Source organism: Mixophyes fleayi, chromosome 2 (assembly GCF_038048845.1).
Source record: "Mixophyes fleayi isolate aMixFle1 chromosome 2, aMixFle1.hap1, whole genome shotgun sequence".
NCBI lineage: Eukaryota > Metazoa > Chordata > Amphibia > Anura > Limnodynastidae > Mixophyes > Mixophyes fleayi.
The window spans coordinates 201,390,163-201,410,882 of NC_134403.1; the positions used below are offsets into that span (position 1 = coordinate 201,390,163).

Genomic DNA, 20,720 nt, shown 5'->3' on the forward strand with positions numbered 1-20,720 from the left:
CATATTGAGAAAACCTCCATGTGTGGGACAATTACAGGCCCAGTGAATTAAAATGAATTCAATAGAGCAAAAAGAAATGCTTAAATGGTGGTACCGCGGTAGTAAAACTACAGTAAAAATAGGTTATATCATATAGTACATGACAGGCTCCAGTTTTTTTTTTATTTTAAATAATAATAATAATGATGATGAGTTAATATTCTGTGACTTAATTTGGCTGAAATGCTCAGAGGCAGGATCAAGCCTTTGAAACAGGACAGGTAAAATTAACTAAGCATAGGGGTTCAGCCTAATTCATGCAAATTTACTGGAAGTGCTGACAAAAAGCTAGGGAGTGAAACAAGATTTGCCTTTGTTAAGCAGGCAGCCATTTTTTTTTTACAATATAAAAAAAGTTATTATTATTGGGGCACGGATCATGAATATAGTACAGGTTAAACTGAAGGAAAAACAAATTAAAATAAAACGTGGTGGTGGTCACGTGAAACGTAGACTACAAAGACTTGGGCATACCAAAATACAGATTCATTTAACAGAGGTCATGGCATCTCCTGAAATAAGAGGTGGGCTGCACAATCACTACAGTTGATTGCACCATTGCTTTTGATCGAATGTGCTTCATAGACACTTCAAGAGACTAGAAATATACACCCCGATTAATGGTTCATGCAGTTCTTAATAGCAGTCTGTGAAGGAAGGATCTTTCCCGTGTGGCTATTGCACATAGCGACAGGATTTGGCGATGGATAAAGCAGGAGAAATCTTGGTTGTCTCCTGCTTAAACCCCTTAATAAAGTAAAACTGCAATAGCCATTCTCTGGAGAAAACAGCTGTTATTTCCATATTTTTTGGATCATTGCAGCTTAGTAAATAGACCCCTGTACACTTGAAATATGGCATGGTAGAGGGCACCAAAATAAGTGTCATCAGATCTATTGAGGATTAATCTACAGTACATGTATTTAGAAAGGGCCACCACAACAACAGAATACCGATTTGTTTTAAACAAGCACTCCCAGCATTATACCCCTCAGCTCCTTTGCTCTAATCTTAAGGGTATGTGCAAACAGGAGCGTTAGTTGTGGAGATTAAAAGGAAAAAAAAAAAAAGTCTATTTTCTGCTCATTAAATACAATATTTATAGTGTTCATGCTTTATACTGTCTCACTCCTACCATTAAATCACCCTCCCTTACTACAAGGTATTGTTGACAACAATGTATTGATTCAATTATATATTATTCTCATTATAACACCACCCTCTCTATATATTCAGTTGGGGACAGAGTTTTAGAGGCGGGAGCACTGCATTCTACCATAAAAAAAACCTCTCTGACCCACAAAAACTGCTTATGTAGACAAAGAGTCAAAAGTTATTCCTGGTGAAACTGGTACACCACAAGAATGTGAAACTTGTTTCAATCATTAAGTGGTTAGTAATATAGGTAGTTTCTTTATAAACTAGTACAATGACTGCTGTATTTCTATCTATGTGTTTCCATAACATGTCACTGACATAAGGAAGGAAGGAAGGAAGAGAAACAGAAAGAAAAACAAAAGAAATCGAGACATGTGTTCTGTGGTTGGGGGCAATGTAATCATGAAACACCTCGCTCCTTCCTGACAGGAAAGAAATGCTGCTACATGGGGTAAAAATGATCACCAAATGCCATCAAGTAGCGATTAGCATTGACCTCGCCTTTTGAGTGAATGACAGCTCCTACTAAACCATACCAGAAATAGGTGCCCCTCGATATTACAGATCTAGCAGAACCCTTTACAGTTGGAAACAAGCACTCAGGGCTTAAGAGTTCTATAGGCTGGACAAGAACATGGGTAGTGCAGTCTGTCAAGAAGATTATGAAGGATGAATCATCTGACCATATCATGATTCTCTAATGCTCGGAAGTCCATTGCCTGTGCTCTTTGAACCAGTGCACTTACAAACATGCATTACCAAGTGTAATGAGCGGTTTATGCCCCACAACCCAACTATGATATCCTGCTCTTTAGAGTGCTTGTCAGGTTTTGTTGTGGTTTTTTATTTTATAAAAAATTCAGCTGGTGCCACAGGTTAAAATTTGCAATCAATTGATCTGCAGCTGTTCGGCTGTTTTGCCTTTTCCAAATTAATGCATAGAAACAACAACAAAAAAAAAAAAACAAAACAGTAGTTCAGACCCTTGCCATGCTAACAAAATTAAGAGTCCTATTAGGAGTAAAGCTGATATATAAATACAATTAAATCATTATGGCAATGACCAAGCCTGATTTTGAAACAGGAAAAATAAATTTAATATCCCAAATCTACTACCAGCACTAAAACTGCCATTCTACTGGATGAGCCCTTATTTGTTACAATATATCCTATGAATTCACTAGACATCAATAGAGGTATGAACTACTTCATGAAAGTGATTTTTTTTTCATTACAAACTATGTAATCTGCACCATACTTTACAAGAAGTGCTCAAATAAATGTGTTCAGCTTCACCAACAGGCAAGATTGGCTCACTGACATAATGGTGGGTCCATATACAGTACAGAGTTCTATTCAACTGCATTTATGCTGTACATTGTAGTATCAACGTGTAACAAATTCTTGCTTATCCTTCAGGGGATGCAAGAGCCACACCACATCTAAAACATTTTGAGCAGCATACAAAACATACTTTCCATTCCATGTGTAAATGACTATATGTTAAGCATGTCCTAGATAAGTCTAAGATTTTCCTACATCAATTTCAACATTAAAACCACACATTAAACATAATCATTCCATCTTGCCAAACAAAATACTCGACACCACCCTTTTCAAATTGCTTCCAGTTTTCACTGTGACCTTAATCTTTGCTACCCTAAACGAACTGTTGCGCTCAATTTAAATTTAAAGCTGCATTGTCACTTAGCAGTAGGGGCACCTTGGTAAAATCTTACTATGTTCCTCTTACAGTCCCATACGAAAACCAGGGGTGAAGGGTGTGAGCTGGAGCACCAATCACAAATTAAGAGATTGCCGCTTGTACTTTGTTTCTCCCCCTCACCTCGCCATCATTTAAAGTTAGTGAATGAGAGCGATTTGCCAGTTCTGAGGAAAACCACTGAATATAACAGCTCCAGGATAAAAGGGAGAAGCATGTTAGGTAAATATTTTCTGTAGGTGTTAATGCAACTTTAAGCACTTCCTTAATAAGTGTGCTAAGAAGATTCGAATACATTAATAAATCCTGAAACAGCAGTTAGTCCAAATTGTAAAGAAAAACATAATGCAAGAATTACTTGGCCTCCTACTGGTTGCAAGCTTAAAGACTTTAAAATGTGCAGGACATTTGAGTAAATGGCTCTCCAATAGATTTCAGGACAGGGGTCCAAAAAAAAAAAAAAAAAAAAAAAATATAATAAAATAAATAAATAAAAAAAAAACACACGACAAGTATGCTTGCATGTATCCCACAGGAAGGATGCTGGCTTTCAGTGAACGGAAAAAAAAATAATAATAATAACAATAATAATAATAATAATAATAATAATAAAAGAAAAGCCTTCATTTTGGACTTTATGCCACCATCCACATTTCAAATAAATACTTGAGTTTAGGGACACTTGAAAGAAAAGAAACACACAAAAATATATACAGATAGATTCAACCTAGCCTTAACGTAAATTACCAACAAATTTGATGGCCAAGTTAATGCAACAATAATTGCATCTACATTTTAAAGGTTAATGAAATCCCCCCCCCCCCCCACAAAAAAAGCAAAAACACATACTCGGCCTACAAAACTGAAGACCAACAACATATAACATTTAAAATGCCAAAGATACAGCATTCTATGCAAGAGGCATGTCATTTGTACAGACAAGCACACGGATGTCCTAAAGTATGCAATATACCTTAATGCATGAAGACCAGAGCAAGTGTTGTAGAAGAGCAAAATAAACAACAATAAATGTTTTTATACTGACAAAACAAAACTTTATAGTCATTTATGTAAGTACTAAGAACTGGAATCACCTTATCACGTGCGATGATGAAAAACATACCTGATTATTTTCAGCTAACAGACTAATTTGTGTTGGAACATGCAACACTCCTTAATATTCTGAATGATTATGTGTGCAGGTAGGCAGTAGAAATACTTGTGCAAGGCATGTTGTAGCAAGATTTTTTCTTCTTTTTACTTGCCTCAAACTACTACTAGGTTTAACTTGTTCATAACCAAAAAACCCCCAAAAAAAACAAAAACAGACATATTGTATAAAGGCAGACCATATAGAAATTGGATTGGAAAATATAAAAACAAAAACACCAAAAGAGACTCTTAGCATAACATTGAAGTCATTCATGAAAGACAATTTCTCTCTGCTGACAGAAATGGCTTTAAAGAAAAAAAGGGTCAAGAGTCAAAATCACTTTCTAGATGATGATTCATTTATGGGTTCTGGTTTTAACTGAAAAACCCAAGCGTGTGGGATAGCAGGGGGTAGTTGAAAGTGCAAGGAAAGAGTGTGGAATGCCCCACAAATTTTCCACCCACGAGGCCCCCGTTACACATTGTAATCCCCCTTCCTAGCACACAATTTCTGCTGCCCCGTTTAGACTAACTAAATCCACCTTCACTGCTGCTGAACAGAGGACTTGATGGGCTACTGCGCATGTACAGCTGAGGTCACACATACAAGCTGTGCTGGGACCCCGACACTGGACAGAGAGGCTCTTCTCTGGCAACAATGGAGTCCTATGAAAAGGTAAGCCAATGCCAAAGCAAAGTTTCACCGTTTATTAGATTGGGTCACATCACAGTCTTCACAGTGGCCTATGGGAAATGCAGTGACCAAAGATTTGTGTGTGAGGTGATGTTCTGTTAGCAGCCATGACAGGCTCCTTGTGGTCTAGGGTCTGATGAAGAGTTGGTGGCAAAAGTACACAGTTAAAAGCATATTTCTACACATAAGCATAGCCATCACCAGATGTGTCTACCTCAGCAGCATGTGTGCCTGGTTTACGATAAGTCATCATCATTAGTATTTATACCTACAAATAAGAACAGGGAGCATATGCCTGTTTTAGAAGGACTGTATGAGCTGGTTTGTGTAAACATGCTTTTAGTGTTCTCAGACATTAGAACTCCCCTTCACTTCCGCCGTGGTTGTAAGTGCCAGAAATGTACAAGTCTGCAAATACGCGTGTGTGTGCACCCATTTACTGGGCCTGACTTCTGACTCTGCATCTGGTCTCTAATAAGGATGTAAAGGAAAATAGGTTGCTCTCACAAGGACAGCTACATTCAAGATATTAGATTTCTGAGAAATGACTAAACTTTTTACATACATATTCGTGAATGTTACAAGATGCTTTGTATAAAAGTGCTGCTTGTATTTTAGAAATTTAGATTTGTTGCTCCTTGAAGGAGCAGCAAACCTAAATGAATATTTGCTCATACAACAGAAGAATGATTATTAATCTTTTTCATCAGGATCCACATTGAGTTTTAAAGTAAGTTATTAAATTTATTTTACTAATGATTGGGAAATTGGATACCTGAACTTTATTAGCTGAAGGAGAAGGAGGGGGGGTTTGAGAAAACAAAAAAAAATATATAACTGACCATTGCGACTAATCATTAAAGTCACAGCATTAGGAAGAATTGCAATACAGTGCGTCCGTGTGGGTTTCCTCAGGGTGCTCCTCCTGCACCCCAACAACATACTGGTATGTAAATTGGCTGCTGACAAAATTAACACACGTGTGTACTTGCATTCATATGCTTGTGGGGACATTGACCCGTTTACACGCCAACACTGTGGGGACCGGAGTTGTAGTGGGGACAAAAACGGAGGTCCCCACAAAGCTTCAGGGCTAATCAATGAAGTGGACCTCGCCGATATGCTCAGCATAATAATTTAGTATGTCCCCGCAAGTCACATTTGTCGGATTAAAAGTGTGCGTGTATCCAATGTGGAGGGGAGAAAGTATGTGTGCATCCCACTGCTACAGGCCAGTATTCCATCCAAATGTATAGCAGGAGCAGGAAAAGGAAATGACTACATCCTACCAGTGCTTTGTAAACCAAGCGGTTAAGACACAGTCGAATCAGTTTGCTGCTGAAGGTAAAGTGGGGACAGTGAAGCATGACAGAGCCCACCAGTAGCACCGACTATAGCCCAGAGAGCAGTGGAGATAAGTATGCCCCTGACACTTCGGAGGAGAGTGGATCAGACACCAGTGGTGATGCCCAGTCGCTCACCAGCGCACCAGAGAGGAGTTCTATGTACGACCATTCTCAACCTTCTGTTAGCCGTGTTTTAAACACAGAGGGACGGAGAGACGAATGTCTGTCCAAATGCTTTCCAGAAACGGTGATGGCTCCAGGGCGTATAACAGTATCGCCTATACTGTGAGAAGCCCCTCTTAAAAATCGTCCGGCACATGGAGCATGTTCACCGTAATGAGAGTGAAGTAGCCTGGGCCCTGAAATTCCCCAAGCACTCGAACGAAAGGTGCATACAATTGGCAAATCTTCGCAATAGGGGCAACTTTGCACACAATGCTGAGGCAATGAGGGCAGGCTATGGCGTTCTGGTTCTGAGCAAACTTCCAGACAAAGAGATGGGTGCTGAAGGCTTCATGCACTGTGCAGTCTGCCAGGGCTTGTTTGCAAGGAAATACCTGTGGCGACACATGAAGAGATGTAAGCTAAACCGAAGGGGCAACAAGCTCACACCTCGCAAGAACAGAGTCCAGTCACTGTGCGCCTTTCCTCAGCCTGTTCCACCTGACACGACCCAGGATGAAGTCTTACTCGCAGTCAAAAATGATCGATGCATTATTCAGATGGGACAGCATCTGTTCAACCGGGTCAGATCAGATGTTAGCAGGCACAAGTACATCCGTCAGAAGCTTAGAGAAATGGGTAGGCTACTACTACAGGCCAGAAGAGCTACCCCTTTGGAGAGGATGGAAGACTACCGCTCCATCGACCTTTCTGCACGTAATAGACGCTGTGAAGCTGGTAGCTGGCTATGACGATGAGACAGATACATTTAAGATGCCCTCGCTGACACTCCAGATCGGGCATGGCCTGTAAAAGATAGGGAGCATTGTGGAGTGCCGAGCGATGATGGAGGGCTGCACTGCTGCGGTTGAAAACACACAAAATTTCAGGAAGCTATAGGAGGCGAGATGGAACGAGTTGATCTCATTGGCTGCCTTAAAAACTCTTATGGAGTCCAAGTGGAACACGTCTCAGCTCTTACCGTTCATGGAAAATGTGAAAAAGATGCACTTGTACCTCAATGAGAAGCAGCAAGCCTACCGAAGTGGACTATTCACCGAGCCTACGATTAACCACTGGGCACTACTTGCAAAAGTCTCCCTGGCACAGATTTTGTTCAATCGAAGAAGGGAAGGGAAAGTTTCAAAAATGTTGCTGACCATCTTCTCCTCAAGAGATACATCGGATCTTCACGAAGATGTGTCCCTAGCACTTTTCGAGGTTGAGAGGAAGCTCTGCCGGCACTTCACTCGGTCATTTACATATCTGTTTCTTTTCAGAACTGGCCCAGCTAGAGAGTGACATGTCGGATGATGAGCAATCCCCCGTGACAGAGGGACAAGGGGCCAAGCGTTTATCGACACTTCCATGTCAGAAGAGAGGCGGTGAATGGACCTGGCAACACGGAACCAGTGCCCAGCCATGGCTTCCACAGGTAGATGTAGCACACAGTTTTGCTAGGCAGAAGAACTTTGCCTTCTCTGTATTTTGTGGAGCCATAATGGACCACTCTACTTCCTTTCATGTTGCAAAGAAGTGCGGAGGAAATCCTGGGACAGAGAGGAGGTCCAGGCTGTGGAGAAACACCTGATGCGGTTTATACAGACATGCCGGGTGCCTGGAAAGCGAGACTGTGTTGCGTGCCTCATGGCTGAGCCATCCATACTGAAAGATCGGAACTGGTCGGGGGTGAAATTCTACATAAAGAACCGCATAGCAGCTTTAATGGAGGGATTAAACTTGTTGAAATGATGCAAAGTGGTTGAACAGGGCTGTAGCCTCCATAGCTAGGTGTTGGTGTAACCGGGCATGTGGATGTCCTCAGACAGTCAAAGTACATGACACTTTCCCCATCTTGCAGTCTGTCAGTACCTTATGCAAAGTCAAAGTGTAACTGTCACGTGGTAACTCTGGTGACAAACCGCTCCTACACATACCCCTATGATTGTTCTGTCAACAGGGCATTAGAAAAGAGGTGTCCCTATACTATGTTCCAAACATGGGTCCTCACGATGCAATAAAAACAAGTGTGTGTGTGTGTTTGTTAAGGAGTTTAGACCATAAACTCCAATGGGGCAGGGACTCATGTGAATGACAAATATTCTCTCTGTACAGCGCTGAGGAATTGGTGGCGCTATATAAATAAGTGGTAATGATAATGGACAAAGCACTTGTCGGTCTCATTCGATGGCAGCCTCTCCCTCCTTCTTGCCTGACTTCTCTCTGTGAAGGAGAAAGGACTATAGACTAGTTATTTACAGTATTTTATTTTGGAGGGATGGTGTGAAAGTGGTAATTCGTAAAATATGTCAAAAATAATTATTTGAAATGAAAAACAAAAACCCAACAAGAAAAAAAAAAAAAAATCGAATTTGTTTGTGGGGGGGATTGGAGGGCTTCATCAATACCTGCCGAATTAGATAAATTACATGTCCAAGGAAAGTAATTTAGTACATCTACCTGTAGCACTCCAACAACATGGTGCTATTATCAGATATGGTTAGCGCAACCAGCATTTTGCTACTCTGTGGGGTGGGTGAAGCATTTATTTTTACTCTTAAATCTGTCTGCATGCACCAACACGTCATGAAGTATATTAGGAAATAGCTCATTTTCTCCCATTCCCGTAACAAAATGCTGTGTCAATTCACACAACCAACCAAATGGTTCTGTGAATTGTTCAACTACAGAGTTCTGTCAAAGCCATTTCCAAAGCTGCCAGCATGACAAAGAGGTTACTCAGTGTTGTCAATGACATGCCAACAGTGCAGTTATTCCTCTGAGGTGCAAATAAAGTCGAAAGAGATACTGTGCAGCCTGTAACAATAAAGTTATGTTAATTGCTCTCACACCTCAAAAAGTTTATAAATATCCTCACTTGTCGTCATATGGTATGTCAGTCGTCTCATCTCTTCCTCCTACAGCTCACTCACCTTATTAATCAGAAACATCATAATTTGCTTAAATAGGGAAGTGACATCAGCTGGGTACAAAAGGTGTATAAACAAGTATCTTCAAAACGGATTAAGACTAACAAATGTTCATTGCTGGTAAAATGCCCCTGAAAATGGTACATGCAGTTTAATGATCAAAGTATACATACACCTACGCTCTACTTACATTTTTATACATACACAATATTTAAATCAGTGATGAGAAGGGAGGGCTTTGTCTCCTTTACATTCATAGTATATGATTAAACTAGCACTGTACATTTCATTAATAAAATCCAGAATGTGACTGGACACTTGGCACATCTTGCTAGACGAGAGCTTAGAAGTTGTATAATATGCAAGTTAAGTCCCTCATTACAATACAGTGTCTACTGCCTCTGCAGGGAGGCTCCACACAGTTTATTTCCAAGATTCAGAGGTTAGACCGATGAATTATTGACTACAGTGCACTTCAGTCTGTGTGACAATTACAGTGTCATAAATACCATAGGAATAAAATAAGATCATCTGCCGTTTGAGAGAGATACCATATGCCCAATGACCATGTTTGTTCTACAATTTGCCTTTAATACTTCTAGACGCTAAATAAGTAGATGTGAATTCCTCTCAACATAGAATTGTGTTCAATGCAGAAACGTGTGTGGAGGAAGAGGAGTCGACCTCTGGCACATTTGTAAAGGAGAATAGAAAGTAATGAATCCCCTGAAAACCACCAAAATAACTTGCCGCCACAAGCGCAACACCAACGTGTAATTAATTAAGCAGCTCAACAGTCGCCCAAAGACTTCGATACACCAAGACTTGCAATCCAAACCAGTTAGATATTTGGCATAGATCACACTGCCTTGCCAGCAATGTTTGGCTGAAATATACCTATATCAAAAGTAGGCTAATCAAACAAATCAAATAAAAGATATAAACATACTCAGTCTAGAATATTCTACTAGCTTATTCATTTAACAAAAGGATATCAATTCATACTAATGTTAACACTCTCTATAGTGATTAATTGTTTTGTTTACCTTTTACAATATTTAACTAACATTTTATCATAAAATTGCTCATCATTGCATATACGATGCAAAATATTTTACAATAAATTTTATTTTTGAAACTTTACATCTACAAAATATTCAGGGCTTGTTCAAACATATGTTCTGGAAAAATGGGTGAACAAACACTTTCCAGTCATTGAACATTTTTAACAATACAATCCATTGCACTGGTAGCACATGTTAATCGTGTAAAATAGAGCTGTGCAAAATTTTGTACAATTTAAATTTTAAATGCAATGGAAACGTACATAAGAAAGTAATCAAACCATTTTTAATGTGCCTATCAGGCGTTCGCGGCTTAAAAAAAGAAAAAAAAAAGTGTTTTAAGAGAGGATAGGTGCGAACGAGTCCCCAATCTAGGGAAATAAACAGGAATGGGTTTTGTTTTTATACCATACAAGGAGAATGGCAGATCAAATCACTCCAGTGAACTATGCACAACTAGAGAACACTCCAAAGGTATGCCCAATTTGTACTTGGGATTCATCTATATACAAAATCATACATACTATTTTTGTAAAGCACAGACACTCTTATGAATAAGATTGGATCTTTTTAGGTCATTAAAGTCATTATCCTAGTTTGATCATTTTAATGATCTTATAAAAAAAAATTGAGACATTCTGTATTTACAAAGATCCTATATAATATGATATTCTATGAAATTTTATATATTGTGAATAGGGGGGATCTTAACACCAGATCCAAGCAACCTATGATCATTTAGGCATCACTAAACAACCGCTTGCATGGTGTCGGTCAATGCCTGCATTAGCTTTGCAAATTAACAGTCTAGTTATAAATTTAGTTTAGTCATCAAAGTAAATGAACGAAAAAGGAATTACATTTTACCAAACTTTGGGAGGGAAATATCCATATTTGCTGTCCTGAAGGTACAACCTGCTCATTTAAGCAGACACCTCATATGATTTTGAGATCTAGTCCTTATACACACATTACTTGATTAGCTATGTTCATAATGGCTATTAAAACACATTTTGTTGCTGATAAAATACAAATATACGCAAGTGAATCAGTACACACTTACATAAGAATTTGCTTGGAGACAAATTAGATACTGCCTGCAGTTTTCAGAAGTGTTAACGCCTAGTAAAATACAATAGGAAAGCTCATTAAGTACACTATGCTGCGATGAAATGTTGAGATGTGTAAATGAATGTATCTCAATTGTTCGGTTAAAAGAAAGTCAAAGTATATGGTATTGTCTGTGTTTACTACTAACCCTATTAAAAAGTTTGGCTGTATTGTAAATAATTATTATTATGATTTCTCACCTTAGCCCTCTGCCATCCACTAAATCATAGGGAATATAGTTGCAAAATAACTGTAGTGCAGTGGTCACCATAATAATATGTTTTTTTTTACCCACAAGAGACATTGCTTTACCATTATGTTGAGAAACCATTGCTCAAATGAATAGACCACTTCAATAAAAAGGTCTTAACTGCAAAGTGAAGACTAGAGTGTTTATATAAAAATTTTCGAGGTCTTTCTTGAGCTGGGGGGGGGGGGGGGGGGTAGCATAAAATATTACTTTTCACTGCAAGGCAAGTTCTGGTTTTCACAAAAATGACCGCAAAGGCACCATATTGAATATGCCTGTGTTTCTTTTGCACGCTTACGATTAAATGAAAGGCTGAAATACATTCTTTGTGTGACAACTAAAACATAATTCTTAAATGACATGCTTTCAACTTCAAATAATTGAGACATTCCTGAGTCAACTAAAGAAACACACAGTACCTGCCCGGAGGGAAAGTTCACTGCTTTACGAACCACAAGAATCTTATGGTTTCCTTATAGCTGTGTGTTGCTTAGAATGCCACCTGGTAATCACCAAGGCATTGTCGCTCTCATAGGTAATTATTTAATCCTTTTAAAGTACATTCCTTTGAATATAGCATCACTGATACACCTTTACAACAAAATGTAAATGATCATTTTGCTTTTATCTTGTAAGCATAGAAATTCAACTACATCTGTCTTATGGTCAATAAATTGCAATCCTCTGCTGCGATGCTCTGTCAGATCAGCTCAACAATATTTCTTTTCTCTCTAATTGTATTCCGATAATAAAAGAAAACAGGAATAACAGTGCTTAAGGATGAACACCACTTGAACTTTCAGACTTGGCCATGGATGCCATCCTTAAGAACTGTAATTAATGATTAATGCAATAGACAAAACTGCAGCTGAACAGTGCAAGGGGGGGAGTTAAGCATCAATTTATATCGTATCAAGTGTTATTCAATTCTCTATATAATAGTTCTAGAAAAATAAAAATATACTTTCTGAAATACACAAAACAGGTAGATATCACGTTTTGCATAGGTTCCATTTGTTTCAGTAAGGACTATGAGGGACAATTCACATTTTCTTTTGCTGAAAGGTTGCGCACGAGAGAAAAAGAAAGATAGTAAATAGTAACCAGATAGAATTAAATTTAGCAGAAAGACCAGATCGCAACATGTGTGACTGAGATTGCAAGAAACTGCTGCAAACTGAAATTATTTTTGGAGGTTTGATTCCATTAAAAACCTGTTTGAGTTTCCCTAAAACATATAAGATTCCACTGAAGGGCTGACCAGATGGGATTTTTCTCTTTCAAAGAATAAGAAAAGCACTGGGAGAACATTTCTTCAGTTGATATCTTGGCCAGGTCGTACATGCTGTCCAGACAGAAAACATGGATGACTGTGGTACAGAGATTGCATCAAGAACGTGCTAAACATCCACCAGAATGAGACCATAAGGATGGAACAGATACCATGACTGACTGATTTAAACATGTAGGTTCTGATTCATTAAGGATCTTAACTTAAGAAACTTCTTATTTCGGTCTCCTGGACAAAACCATGTTACAATGCAAGGGGTGCAAATTAGTTTTCTGTTTTGCACATAAGTTAAATACTGACTGTTTTTTCTTAAGTTAAGATCCTTAATGAATCAGGCCCGTATAAACAATTTAGTTAAAGTGTATTTTGTAGCAGAGTACAGCTTTGCAATATGTTAATGTTAAAAAGGACAACAAATAAACAACCTGTGCATGGACACTAATTTCCAAGATCACAGAGTTTTGCTATTATTATTCCATAATACCTTTATTATTCATAAGGAGGACTTTGTTCAGGTGACATTGCAGAGCAAGATAAGGACTTTATATTACTCCAGCTGCGTATCTCTGAAAAACTGAGTAACCTAGCAGCTTATTGCTTTAGTCAACAAGTCTCTCTCGTCACCTCATGGAAATTGCAACTTAGTATTAAAAATAGTATTCCAACATACTTCGTATGGCAGTGCACTATTAAGGCAGAACCCATTCCTGGTTTTCAATGCAATAAAAGTTAAAAACAGCAGTACTTGGAAACTACACAGGCACCACTAAATCAGGTTTGTACAAAGCCCTCCAGATCAATGATACTGAAATCATTGATCCAGTAGAGAAATAAAAAAAATATATATATATATATATATATATAATAATATATTATATTATATAAATATATATATATTTATTTGGGGGGGTTTTCATCTGGGACCTAATTTTTTTTTTTTAAGGGATAATAAAAGCTCATCATCGTCATTTATGGAGTACTGTTATTTAGGGGTTTTTGTTTTTTTACTTCTGATGGAAATTACCAACATTGATATGCTTGCCAGACAATATAATAATATGGATTACAATCTAGGAAGATATATTGATTACTTGCAGTTAAATAAAAATGTTTAGAGCACCCGTCCGCAGTAGAGAATAGCACACAACATTACAGGAAACAATACAATGGCCACATAGCTCAGAACATTATACAGCAGGACTTAGCAACATATGGTTTACCAACTAAAAGTTCCAGAATTTCTTGTCAGTCACCACATACAGTAAAATATTAATCTGTTTTGAATACACATATATAAATAGGTTGACAATGGTTAAAACATCCTGGAGGCTACTAGATGTTCGAGACATGTGGTTCAACTTTTAATCCCTAGTAATTGTGTCCACCCTTACAGTTTACAGTCAACATATAGGACAAATCATGTTTTAGAAAGTTTGATGAGTAATAAGCCAGCAATTATTTTCATGCTGTGAAAAACTAACCTTTCCTGTCATTGTGAGAACCTGTTTGACAAGATTATAAGGTTTCATGCGCTTACTTAATTTGGACATGCATAGACCAAATCAAATTCTTAATACTCCTCCCTACCCCCACCTCCCAAAAAATGTCAGTGCTAAGAAGAGGCGGCCCACCTAAATCTGAATTAGTTCTGAAATAAACAAAGACATAAACCCAGATAAACAATTATCAAAATTTAAACAGTGTCAGCTCTTAAGACTATAAATATCTCAATACGAAGAAATAAAAAAAAAAAGTTAGAACCAATACAACACACATTTGGAAGCACTGAGTTACAGTGTGCACCCAAGATGGTTGCCTTGACTTCTTATTCTGTGACCCTGGGATACATACAAATAAATAATTACAATAAAAGTATGTTATATCTAGGGACTGTAGAATGTTGCATAATATAAACTATCATTTTGTATTAATTTCCCCAAAATTATCTATGTTTTAAGGGATAGCATATGGTAAAAATAAGACTATGGAGTTAATTTATAACCATGTAAAAGGACAATTTCCCTCCACTGTCTGCTTCCTCCAATTTTATACATTTCTTGTCTTCAAGTGGGTGCATTTTTTTGAGATTTTAACCACAGCTAACATGCAATCCCATACACAATTTGCAGCGAATAAAATCAAAATGATTCAGGAACAGTGACAAAACCGTATTCTGAAAACCAGATGGAATATATGCAGGACAAAAAAGCGAGCACAACATGGAACTAATTAGAAAGAATCATTCACCAAGGTTATGTATTCCTATTTGTGTGCCCCAACTAATAATTCTGTGCACCTCAAAATGAATAGATGACAGATGTAGGATTAGTGCTCATTGCACAGTCTTTGTTTGCCATTAAGTTTGAAGACAGACAACCACTAGAGTGTATGTGCGTCACTTTGGGTTATCTATTTTTGAAATGTCTCTCCGTTTTTTCAAGTATAAGTAAACATGGCCACTGCTGTATGTAGAATGTTTCAGAACATATATACCAGAATCAGTGGTGTAGTTAGAGCTTTGTGTGCTCACTGTAAAATTCACAACAAGACCCATGGGGCATGGGAAAAACAAGACACACAAAAGATAAAATTACAACTACACAGAACCTCACAATGAGTAGCGCATACAGTATGCGCTACACATTACAAAATGTGTCCAAGGTGTGAAAACAGAACATTGGATCGGTGTTAATTAAGCTTATAAGTTCCATAGCACTTGCACCCCCTGCCTTTACATAGGTAACACCCTTACCCATATGCCTTCAGACATTGGGCTACCTACACACAGGGTTGGGCTTAACTGAAATTCATAAAAATGCAGCCTGTCAATTCACTAGAAATCAGCGAATCTTAAGCATTAATTGTCTCAATCTCATCAATAGTCTGCATTATCGTGAACAATGGTTCAGTCCACAACATGGCTACCTCAACAGTTTGTAAGCGACAGATACCGTTTCATATACTGGCTAGACAATAATTACCCACATTTTATGGCAGTCTCCAGGGACAATTTGCTGCTGTGGCAGCATAATGAAATAAAACTCCCATCATGTCATATTTATTACATTTGGTTACAATATACACTTTTGTATTTAAAATTCTCTTACTCAATAAATACTACTTTGTAAAGCCCAGAGAATAAGAATTACATCCAAGTTGCAAAAAAATAGGAATGTATCGAGCAGTTGGTCAACACTGCAAAATACTGTAATTTAAAGGGGCAAATCCTAAAAACTGGAATTGTCCCTAGAAAGTAGGGGCAGCTGGTAACTATGCTAAACTACCACACTGAATTCAGATACTCTACTATATATACACATGGTGGCAAAAGGGCAAACATTGTGTCTAATATGATGCTGTAATAGTGCAGTTCTCTATAAACCTTTTCTAAATATACTGTACTTACTCTTGAAAAATTACAAAAGAAAATATGTAAAATTCTAACTTTACTGTTTCCAAAGCTTTAGTGCTGCTCCCCAATTCATATTGCCTGTAATAAAAACGTGCATAAATAAAACCCATAGACAGCAAACAACAGTGATATGATTAGACCACTGGTCAAAGTGGGCTTGTATATGCTGGTATGCCATATCACCACCTCCTACTGCTTTGATTGTAAAACCATCAAATTCCATTCACTTACGCTAGGTACACACTACAGAATTTTCCACCAACTTTTTATGCCGATCGATTTTACATGCGATCAATGTTCCGATCGCTCGGTCCATGGACTGCATATACACTAGCCTTGTTTAGGACGATAAAGGGAAGAGCGGACGTCCCTTTAGCGACTTTTTACAGCCATGTTGTCGTGAGCAATGATTGCAATTTCGTCATGGATCGGTCGGAAGTTTATACACACTACACAGCGGAAACGAGATTGTAACGAAAATATTAAACGGTACGACCAACCAAATGAGGCGACAATTGTCCATTTGGGCAGACTTTCGACTATCGTGTCACTGCACAAACTGACCCGCCTTTTGAACGAGCGGTCGTATGTCGGCTGATTTAGCTGATTATTGGATGAAAACTGTGTAGTGTGTACCTAGCTTTACATGTCGCATACCGCCATTTCTATATCTCCTCTTCAACCACTGGATTAGATGGACCGTCACGGATGACAAAGAAGTCCAATTATAGTAATTTCATAGAAAGCAGTGGGACATTAAAATCAGGTGCAATCAATTTGTATAATTACTATAGGCTTATAAGTATCCAGGTAGACTCACATTGTTTTCAACTGTGGATACATACAGTATAGGCAATTTCAATGGATTTGCCTTTGAATGATAAATGACTGCAACCAAATAACATGCAAGTTTAATTAACAAAGAAAAGAAAACCCATGAAACTAACTTTGTACAGTTTTACAGTTTACTGCAGACAACTGAAAGCAAATATCGGACTGGTTGATGCAGTTTATGGGACACATACTATTTTGTACCATGTTATTAAAAATTATATATACGTTTGAGATAATTGGTATTTAATGACACTTAATGTATCAGTGATCAGTCTCATATTGCATTCTACACAGCACAATTGCTAAGAAAACAAGTTTGTTTATTTCAATGTATTGTTTTACTTTGTTATTTTTGCTCAGCTCCAAATGTAATCAAAACAATACAATAGTGTTGTATGTTCATACTAAACATCTTTTTCCAGAAGTAAAGCAGTATCTTCTTACGTAGTTTTGTACTAAAGACAGTTTAACTGCTGGGATGAAAAATGTAGTGACGTTTCGCTTTAACAAGTCTACTACTAAAGCCACAGGTTTGGGCCTTCACTATACACTGTTATAGATCTATAATATTACAAGCCTTCCTCAGAGTCATGTGAGAACAAAAATGGATCCCACCTCATAAAAGTATAGTCCAGAGCAGAACATATTCAGAAAACAATGGCAGGACATTTATTATTACAGCCTATGAAGATCAGAATTTAATATCAGAGGACAGATTAATTGATCTACATCTCAGAATAAACTACGATTGATACAGAAGATATAATTTACGTAAGGCGATTTAATAGCATAATTGAATGACAACACACAACAAAGCGATAACAAAACCAAACCAGTGGTATAGTAGAGTACAGGAAACAAATGAGCTACAGAATGAACAATTTCTATTATTAATCTCTTGTCATAGACCAATAAAAATAACCTGTGTATCCTAGCCCAGAGTGGAGATACCCATATATCTTTTACTGAAAACAGGGGGATTGGTGATGTTTCCTCATTGACAGACATTATTGAAAGGACAGGATAATAATGGCTATTGGTATGAATGATCTCTGCGGCCACCTGCATCATCAGCTATTTATATAGCGCCACTAATTCCACGGCGCTGCACAGAGAACTCACTCACATCAGTCATGTTCGATGTGGCTCCCATGGATCCACTGAAAAGTGAGATAGTGTAAACCTATCAAAGGCAACTGGCAAAGTGGGAGCAAGAAGACAATCTTTTGAAATGGCAAAGTGCCAAGTTTCAATCGTAACCTTATTTTGTCCATATAGTGACCTTACGCACTTTAGTGTGTATTTGCCAGACTACAAAAGGAGGATTTTGTTTGAAGTGTAGGACCCCAATATTAACATACACATTTTTTGGACATGAGCATAGAGAACAATCAATGCTTGCCGCAAAATGCTGTATACGCAATCTGTGGGAGGAATACTGGAGGGACCAAACACAGGCATTACAGTGCATGTTTTGGTGAATAACTACAGAGTTTAGGTTGATATGCAGGATTAATATCCAAACTCAGTTTGAAAAGATCAATAATGATTTAAAAATGTTATGATTTAAAGACGCAGTTTACTTGGAAACAAAAAGATTTCTCCTCATTTAGCCTTTAACCGAAACTTGTAATTATGACTTTGCTGAACCACACAGCAGACTTATACAAGAAAATGACCTTGCTGCAGTTTGTGAGATTATATTGCAGCTGTTTTTCTTATGAAAAAAAAGTTTATCCATCCATAGGTTACTTTAAGCATTAACAACACACCTAAATTTATAAAAGACGCACCTAAAAATCTTTAGAACCAATAGGCAAAAATACACAATGAGCAGAGACTGAGATAAACATCTGAATTTAATTGAAATAATTTAACATGCAGAATCATTTATACAAAACAGGCCTTCTGTGGCGTATAAGCGAAAGAGGATAATGTATTTGGTGTTCACCTTCATTATTTTTCTCGCTAACTTTTCGTTCAGATTACCTTTAAGCCTCTGCAGGCATTAGACAGCGAAATGTGCTGCAGATGGATGATTTCAGCAGAGCATACAAATCTTAACTAGGACATTACTGATTTAATGTAACCTACCGGCCAAGAACCAACTCTATTTCTTAAAAATAAAAACTACACTAGATTTAAGTTGTATATACAATGCAGTGTTAGTTCCTAGCGAACCTCACTTTAAAAATAAAAATCAATAAGGAAGTGATTTTATAATCCCACATACAAGGTTTAGCCTTCTATGTTGCCAAAATCAGCATAAGGAATTCATAATCATCTTTTAATGTTAGCCAGGCCTATTTCAGCATTATTTAACCTCTTACAAGAGGAGACTCAAAGTGTCAAAGTTCCATGGCAATAAATTAGTTAATCGTTTAATGGATGGCTGGTTAGCAAAAATTTAAATGAAATGCCTTAAATTCCTCCATATGCAATTAAGACTCCATGTAGATTCCCAGCTAAGAATCCTAGTACAGGCAGCTGTTAGGAGCCACCTGATCTCCCCCACTGCAGATGAGGTTACTGCAGTCTTTTTCCCCCTACTAACCTCTGCTCACACACACATACCACAGGATCCATCACATTCCTTCATACCGATCGTCTACATTTAGTCCACCAACGAAATAGACACTTCACCATTAAAAATAAATTAGGTCTTCTAGAGGGGATCAAGCAGCATAACGATTATCTGTTTAATGAATCGGAAGTGATCTTTCTGCAGAACTGTGAGCTGAAGAAAATGATCACGATACTTTGAAAACATAATTTGACCCTTTGGTGAGATCTACTGTAGCCCAGGTTCTAATACCATTAATGCATAAAAAAATGAAAGTGGTCCCTGAGTCAGCGATGTGACCTACACAACAAACTTTAAAAGGGGGATCACCGTGATCCACATGTAATACAACCGCAAAAATTAGATCTCAAAGAGATCGTTGTTTCTTACCTTGCTATGCAGTGATTAGCAATCCCAAAGCAGAATGTACAGCGTGTAAAGTCCCTTGAAGCGGTTTCCTTTACCCAGATCCTCTCCCCCTTCTCTTCCCTTCCCTGCAGTGCAGGGCTCAGACATCACATTCCAGGCAAGGGATAGTAACAATGCTAGGTGGGCTTCCCTTCACTAAGACCAACCTCCACACTGCTGCCGTCAGTCCTCGGCCATATAAGGAGAGGCTGGGCAGACTTCTCGGCTTTACTCAGCACTAGGCGGAGTCCTGGAGAGCCCAGGGGAAGGGATAGACCGGGGAGACAGGGAAATGAGCTGAGACACGGAGAGAGGAGGGGACAAGTTGGGAGAGAAACACGAGATTGTTTCGTGCGAGAAAAGGAGGGAAATAACATGAGGGCAGGGAGAGAGGTAGAGGTGACAAATAGGCCGGGAAGTGCTGCAGACGAGTGGTGAAGGAAACCAAGGCTGAGGCTGGAAACAAAGTTAAGAATTGAGTTTAAGAAATAGAAAAGAGGGAAATTGAGAACGTCAGTTTTATTGAGACAACGATGTTACAATTTAGCAACATTTCAATAAAACGTCATTGTCTCTTGTGAGTG

At 38.1% G+C, this 20,720-nt stretch overlaps 1 protein-coding gene across 2 annotated transcripts in view; it reads right to left on the reverse strand.

Moving 5' to 3' along the window:
- LUZP1 (leucine zipper protein 1) overlaps window positions 1-20,327 on the reverse strand; it is a 72,250-nt gene extending 51,923 nt beyond the window's left edge. Inside the window, exon 1 of one of the 2 annotated variants that reach the window (XM_075195339.1) lies at window positions 20,119-20,327. The gene's annotated coding sequence lies outside the window, so the exon portion shown is untranslated. Of the gene's footprint in view, window positions 1-11,331; window positions 11,353-20,118 lie in introns of those variants that run through there. The other variant, XM_075195340.1, reaches the window with a different exon arrangement.
- Between the last annotated feature and the right edge of the window lie 393 nt (window positions 20,328-20,720).